Consider the following 7,903-nt stretch of genomic DNA (forward strand, 5'->3'; position numbering starts at 1 on the left):
ATGCAACAAGCTAACGTAAACAAGCATACGTTAAGTACATGAGTCATTTTAACCGCTAATACAGCAGATTAATGGACATCGGTAATCTGCATTTTTGCCGCAATTAATTTATAAATGATTCTGCATTAACTAAATTGAAGAGAATCGCTTTATTTAATGTGATTTATATACCATACTTACTCAAATTCAACATTGACCTGTAGCCACACACCTAACGTCTGTCTGTGTATGGGCTGCGTGAGAAGTAGGTGAGACTCTGCCGGCAGTGGATCAAACCACTATGAGGAAGCGGGGTTGAAGCTCTTTCTAAATGCATTTTAAATAATAAATTCAGGGGTTTTTTTCCCTACTAAGACAATTATTTTAGGTATACACACATATATTTTTCACAATAGAGAGTGCGTTTTTATATATATTTATATATTTTATTTGGTGAGGAGGACAATGAACATGTTCCCCCCGGGATTTACTTCCGTGGTTGCGCCGCAAATCAAAAGCATCAGCGCTTGAATAAATGGCCTTAGCAGAAGCCATCGTGCAATGTCAAAAACAGGCAAAGCAATAGATTAATATTATTCAACATATCACAGAGTTTTAAAGAAAAATATTATATGTAACCCCATTTGTAATCTTTAACATTTTTAAAAGTAACTGTAATTTAATTACATATTTTTCTTAGTAACTGTAACTACTGTTACTTTTATTTTGTAATTAAATTACGTAACGGTGTTACATGTAACTAGTTACTCCCCAACACTGATAGCGGGACATGGCAGTGGATCAGCGAAAAAGCAGAGAGTGGGCTTTGCAGAATGGGAAGATATAAGATGCCCAATAATGAAGGAAGTTTAAGAGTGTCACTGTTTAAAGTTTCAGCTAGAGGAGTCAGAGAAAAATCTGCCATCGTCCTGGGAGAAACAAGATCGCCTATTTTCATGACTGCAGCGCCCTGCAAGGAGAATCATTCCAACAGCACGCGGTGCAAGCGAATGCTCATTCACTGCAGTCTGCAGCTGGCCGTGTTTCGGAGGCAAGGCGGAGATCTCGTTTTTGGTGTATTTTGCCCACATGATGATGATTTTCGTTGTTTTTGCTTAACTTTCGTTTGGGTAAAATTATTTTGCTTTACTTTTGCCCACTTTGAGAAATTTAGCGAGTTTTGTTTATTTTTATTTAGATTGATGTTATTTTTTGGCTTGCTCTTTCCCGACAATATTGAGCTATCCTATATCTCAAGTTTACTCTTTTCTCAGAGTTAGGTGGATAGGGAAGATGTCAACCGACTTACATTTTGCAAACACTAAAGAAAATGTATTGTTAAAAGCTTAAGTGAAAGTTTAACAAATTTTGTTTGATACTTAGTTTGAATTTGCTACTTTATTATAATATTTTTATTAGTGTAAATGTTGTAGTGTAAATATCCTTAATGCAGCCTGTAGAGCAAGCTTCAAGTGTTCATTGGGATGTGATTGAGATTGTGTGGTCAGACATATCTTTCGTCTTTTTTCGGGGTTTTTTTCTCGTAAGGCACGGCTTTCGAAAATGATGACATGAGACTCTGCTGGGTAGTTGCCCTGGTTTTCCAGCACTTGTTTAGGTCTGTAATTTCTTAGCATCTTCATAGGTGTGGTGTTGTTGGCTGTAAACTTATATATATATATTCAGGGCTTATTAACCTAATATAACTATACCCAGCCGGCACACGACCGACCTTCAACATTGAAATATGGTTGAAATAAGGTCAGTTGTGTTTTGAACGTTGAAATAATGTTGATAGAACGTTTAATGTTGAATGGTTGAAAAACAGCCTGCACATGACAAGGCTTCAACGTTGAAATGTGGTTGAAAATATGTCAGTTGTTGCTTTAATGTTGAAACAATGTTGAATGATAAATGGTTGAAAAAAGTTACAGAAATCCTTGTACAAATCAAAGTTGACATTTTTTTATCATGATCTGTATGTTGAATTAACGTCATGGCTTCACCCAACATTCAACATGTTTGGTTACCATGGTATTGGAGGACTCCGCGCACGCGGCCACGCGCAGCGCTTCACTTCACTTAATTACGAACACCTGACCTGCAGTGCAGCAGAATTCCGAGGTAAGCGTGTTTTTAGATGCTTTAACGTTTTATTTACCCCCCGATTTTGTCAGTGTATCTTAAACGTGACTTTTGAGGTGTAGTGTTTCGAATTTTGAAGCATTTAAAACTTTCCAATTTGTTTTTAGTCTTGTTTGCGCTCCGGTGACGCGCAGCTAACCTCGAGGTAATGTCACATGTTTAACGTTAGTCTAAATGAGCGTTTTTATGGCAAATTCAAAGCGATAAACTCCAAACGCAGTTTAAAGTTACTGAGCAACGTTATAAAACAATATCCATTTTAAACGCTGTATTATTAGTGTTATTATTACAAAGTTAACTGCTGTCGTTTCACTGTTGTTGTTTTTGCTTTTAGACATGTAACTTACTCCAGAGACGCACTAACTTGCACAGCATTGAATGGAAAAGGCTTTGTCCATGTAAGTTTACTTTACCTTTAACTATCTGTTAAATCTTCTTGGTGCTTTGGTTGGTGATATTCTCTTTCTAATCTGTTTGTTTATTGATTGTTAGGCTATGTTGTGATATTATATTGTTATATTGATATTATTATTGTGAAATCATGTTGTGATGTTATATATGTGACAGTATTGGGGAACAAATATGTATTTAGTGAGAAATTAATGCTTAAATTATACTTTGTATAGTAGCAGATAAAAGGTGTAATGGGTTTTAACTTTCTGAGTTTTCTGGAAGGTCCAGTTGAGGGCATCAAGAACACGCAGATGGCCTAAACCTGTGTCAGCCTGGACAGACTGCAGTTCTGCTACTCCACGCCAAGGCTTTTGTATGGATGTCTTGACTGCTACTGTGTTCTCTAAAGGTATTACTGGAGCAAAACAACAGCACCCGTTACAGTGAAATTTGTATTCAAAAAAATAGTGATACATGTGTAGCAGGTCCAGTACATGTGATGTCATTGAGAAGTTGTTTTATTAAATGTCATTAAAACAAATAAATAAACATGCTATTTAAATAAATCTAAATATTAAAAACTTGAGGATTAAGATGACAAATGAAATGCATCATCTGTCTTGCGAAAAGGGTCTACTTAAGAATTCTGGTGTTTTCCAACTGAAAGGGATAGTTCACCCAAGAATGAAAATTTACTCACATTTTACTCCCCAAATGGTTTAAAACCATTATGAGTTTATTTTGTTGAACACAAAAGAGGCTATTCTGAAAAAAACTAAAAACCTGTAAACATTGACCTCCATAGTAGAAAAAAATACTATAGAAGTCAATGGTTAAATAGATTTGCAGCTTTCTTCAAAATATCTTCTTTTGTGTTCAACGTGGTCAGTAAATGACGACAGAATACAAATTTTTAACTATCCCTTTTATTCTCTGTCCTACATGCAGACTTTTACAGAAGTGCTACTCCTTCTAGAGTTTTTCTCAACCATGTCTAAAAAGCTTTAAACAGCTTTTACAGTACATGTAATGGTTTACAACAACTTGTAATTATTAGATGTGTTGAATGTTTCATGATTCTTTACTGCAGCCTTTGTTAAAAAAAAGAAAAAAAAAAAAATTTTTCGAGAATCTGAAATTTGAATTCTGGAAATGCTGGCACCGGTGGTGGCGAAGGGCTTCCTGACGACATCACACCTAATTCTTCACTTCTCTTAGTTAGGAATATTCAGATGTATGAGTCAAAATTATTGAGTGTGGCGATATTATAGGACAAATTTGGATTCAATAAAAATAAATATTTGAATTTCACTTTGTATAATAGCTGATACCAACTTAGTTGTAACCTCGTATTTCATTTATTGCAGGTTTTCTGGAAGCTCCATTTGAGGGCATCAAGGACATACTGATGGCCTAAACCAGTGTCAGCCTAGACAGACAGACAGACATCTATTGCAGTTCTGCTACACAAGACCAAACTCTCTGCTTTTGTATGGATGTCTGACTAGTATGGTGTTCTCTAAAGGTGTAACTGGAGCAAAACAACAGCACCCGTTACAGTGAAATTTGTGTTCATAAAAGATAGTGATATATCAGGTATAGTAACAGGTCCAGTACATTTGTCATAAAGGTTAAATCACAGTAAGTACTGTAAAAATAACTTGTTTGCCTTTGCCACAACAGGTCATGGTGTGTGCATACTACTCGTAGTAAACACACACGCTGATCTGATGGGGGAGAGATATACGCAAACACATTTGTATTTACTGTTTTGTTTTGCCTCACTAAAGTGTTGTTGGAGCTTGGTATGTTCACAGTTGAAATCACTGAAGTCACATGGAACGTTTTGACAATGTGTTTTGTGCCTTATCTTGACAATGACCATCTTGGGACCATTGCTGTCTGTAGAGGATGAGGAGCATTTAATCTAAAATATTTTAGTTTGTGTTCTGAAGATTAACAAGTCTCTGGGATGACACAAGTAATTAATAACAGAACCTATATGAACACTTAATGTGACATGTAATAGTGAAATAGTGGTCCTACATTCACAAATGTGAGCCATTATTATAAGACCCATGTGAACATGCAATTTTTATGATACTAATAATAATAATGGAATAACAAATTGCTTTTACTGTTGTGTTTGTGAGAGAGAATCAAACCATATATTCTACACATTTTCTTGATGATTTACTGAAATATTTGTCTATGTTCCACTGTCACAGGTGCTCAGTTTTGCTGCAGTAATGCTAAACACAATAGATTTACTTTATACAAAAAAAATAAATAAATAAATATTTAGCATGCAGACCTGCAAAGTGAAGCAGTAATGTCAGGTTTAGATTATAGCATGAGTTTTCACTATTGTGAAAGTGAAGCCATTCATTTACAATGAATTGGAATAGCAAACCTCATCATTGATTTTGTAGGAAACTCACCTGGTGTTTGAGAAATAAATATGTATTTAAGTGCTAGACTGATATAGATGTTTTAGTGTTTTACACTTGATTTTTTTGTCCCCAGTGCCATCTTTTACCTCAAGTGTTTCTCTCAACCTATAAAACCTCAAACAGATGTAATGTATTTCACTTGTGATTCTTAGTTGTGAGTGATGTTTTTTATTTTATTTTTTTACTGCAGCCACTTTAAAAATGGGTATTTTGTAAACTTTGTAAACAGAATTGTATTTTGGAGACTGTGATGGTTGAAGCGTAGTTTAGTTACTTAGTTTAATTTAGTTAGTATCTGTCTTTCTGAAGACGGTAACACTTTACAATAAGGTTGTATTAGTAAGTGTTAATGTATTTACTAACATGAACAAAGAGCAATGAAGCATCTTTCATATAAAGAAAGTACAGTTCATGTCAGCTCAGTGCATTAATGTTAACAAGCATACATTTTGATTTTAATAGCATCGGGACATATTTCAATTAATTAAATGATTAATAAATGCTGTACAAGTATTTGTTCTTTGTTCATGTTAGTAAACATTAACTTTAATTCATGAAACCTAATTAAAAAGTGACTATTTAATTGTATGCCTTTTTTCTGTATTTGAGTGTACAGCATGTATAGTAACCTGCATGGTTTTAATGAACTATGTATGCTGTAAATGTTGCTGTATATTTAGAATAAATGAAATGAGGTGTGTATTAAATAAATTGATACACAGACTAAGTTGTGTATTTGTGTCGTGTATTTTTTGTTAGTAAAAATTTGTTTGCTATATTTATGGACTTTGCGTTGTATGTAATTTCTATTTAACTTACGTTGAAATGTATGACGGTGAAACAACGTCACGGTATCAACGTTGATCCAATTTGCAAAATCGAAAGGTAATTCAACCTTCATTCAACGTCTACAAAACGACCACAATTCACCCATGAAGAAGGTAAGAGTGAAACAACGTTGTGATTTCAACGGTGAATCACCGGTGGTGGTCCGACGGTGAAACAACGTCACTATATAAACGTTGATCCAATTTGCAAAATCGAAAGGTAATTCAACGTTGATCCAACCATAGACCTGACGTTGATTCAACGTTGAATCACCGTTGAAATGCCGGCTGGGTAGCTTCATATAACTTTTTAGATCACTGTGGCTGGCAGATTTCCAACATTACTAGTCACTTGCCATTTTAACTAGCCACAATTTTGCTGTTTGGAAAATATATTTTAATAAATGTGACTTTGACATGCTAAAATTACTTGATTTAGATCTTTTGTTGTCCGCATGCCTCATTATTTATTTCACTGTTTGTGCATGTTGTGTATGAGCTTGCTCACTGTGCATGAGCGAATTGTGTCGCATTGCAATTGGTTTTTATTTCACATGACTTTTTGTAGGGCTCAACATTTGGGATTTGCCAAATTAATCTCTGACCACACCAAAAAATAAAAAATTAATTCTTAGCCACACATTTTAAATGTGTCAAAACAAGCAAACAGCTGTATACATGCACTTTTTAATCGACAAAACTTTTTTTTTTAAATTGACATTTAAAAAGATCTATTGTATCTAAAATATCCATATATCTGTCCTGGCTAACGGTCCAGCGGTTCCTACACATAAATGGGAAGTTAATCTCATATTAAAGCAATGTTATTGCACAGGATGATGATTAAACTATATTAACAAAATAAGCAGGTGAAGCATACCACGAGTGATAATGAAAGGATGATCACGTTCCCGAGAATAATTCAAACGAAAGCAGTGACTGCTGCTGCTTACAAAAGGTTTGATGCTTGCACGAGCATCGCTTTTTTCTAGGCTATTTCAAATAGAATCGCACCATGTGCATTCCTCTACACACGGCTGTTTCGCGCAAGTAAACGGGAGCGCTTGCGCACTTTTTAACAGTTGCGCGCATCACATCACCTGCGCGCGCGAGTAATCATCCTCTCATAAGGTATTCATCTGCTTTTGCTCGTGCAAACAGTTATTTTTGTCAGTTGTGCTGCTTCTCGGTTCTAAGATCAAATTTGCACGCATTTTGGGCCATCCTTGTTGTCGGACCCTGCTTTAAGAAACTGCAATGTAAAAATTATTTCCAACCTGCCAAAGTGGCAAGTGGAAGCGGCTGTCTATCCCGCCAAAGCTGAAATCTACCCGCATTTGGCGGGTTGGCAGGTGTTAATGTAAAGCCTTATATGTATATATATATATATATATATATATATATATATATATATATATATATATATATATATATATATATATATATATATATATATATCACATCAACAAAGATGCTCCACAAAAACAAGACAAATGGGCCATGCACAATTAAATAGTATATTTTACAATTGTTGCAATTAAAATAAAACTGAAAATTTATAAAAATTTACAATTATAGTGTTGAACTTTCTTACCAAGCACACGTTTTGTTACTATTATAAATTAAACAAATCTGAAGCATTTGGATCATTTAGTGGTGGAGGAAATGTGTGCATACATGTTCACTCTTTCTTTTCTTTTTCCTATATTGATTTTAACAATAAAAAAAAATGTAAGGGATCAACAGAAATATAAAAATAGAGACAAACATAGATATAATTACAAACCTTAAAAATATGAAAATAGAGTACTATAAAATTGTAAACAAATTTGGATGTACAATGTTAAATCATCAAATATGTCTTCTATTAAATCAATATTAATTTTACAATATCAACAGCAACAAATTAATGACAATGACTTTAATATTTAAGCAGAATAGGCCTACATACTTGTATTAGTTTCTTTATCAATTAATATACAGCTTTAAAAACAGTATGTTGCTAAATGTAAGTTTAACGTGTTCTGATTGAATTTCAAACAATCAGAACACGTTAAACTGTTACATTTAGCAACATACTGTTTAAATTCTAGCATTTTACATTAT

General features: G+C 34.1%; 1 long non-coding RNA gene across 3 annotated transcripts; it reads left to right on the forward strand.

Moving 5' to 3' along the window:
- The first annotated feature begins 539 nt into the window (after positions 1-539).
- Positions 540-5,694, forward strand: LOC137491297 (uncharacterized). Of its 3 annotated transcripts, none has more exons than XR_012402297.1 (5): positions 540-1,030; positions 2,023-2,103; positions 2,459-2,522; positions 2,800-2,926; positions 3,885-5,694. It is a non-coding gene; the product is annotated as an uncharacterized lncRNA (long non-coding RNA). The 3 variants fall into 3 exon arrangements; XR_011011256.2 differs by having other exon boundaries at positions 1,000-1,740; XR_012402298.1 differs by lacking the exon at positions 540-1,030 and adding an exon at positions 2,232-2,269 and having other exon boundaries at positions 2,041-2,103.
- Positions 5,695-7,903: the final 2,209 nt, after the last annotated feature.

Source organism: Danio rerio, chromosome 4 (genome assembly GCF_049306965.1).
Source record: "Danio rerio strain Tuebingen ecotype United States chromosome 4, GRCz12tu, whole genome shotgun sequence".
NCBI classification, from domain to species: domain Eukaryota; kingdom Metazoa; phylum Chordata; class Actinopteri; order Cypriniformes; family Danionidae; genus Danio; species Danio rerio.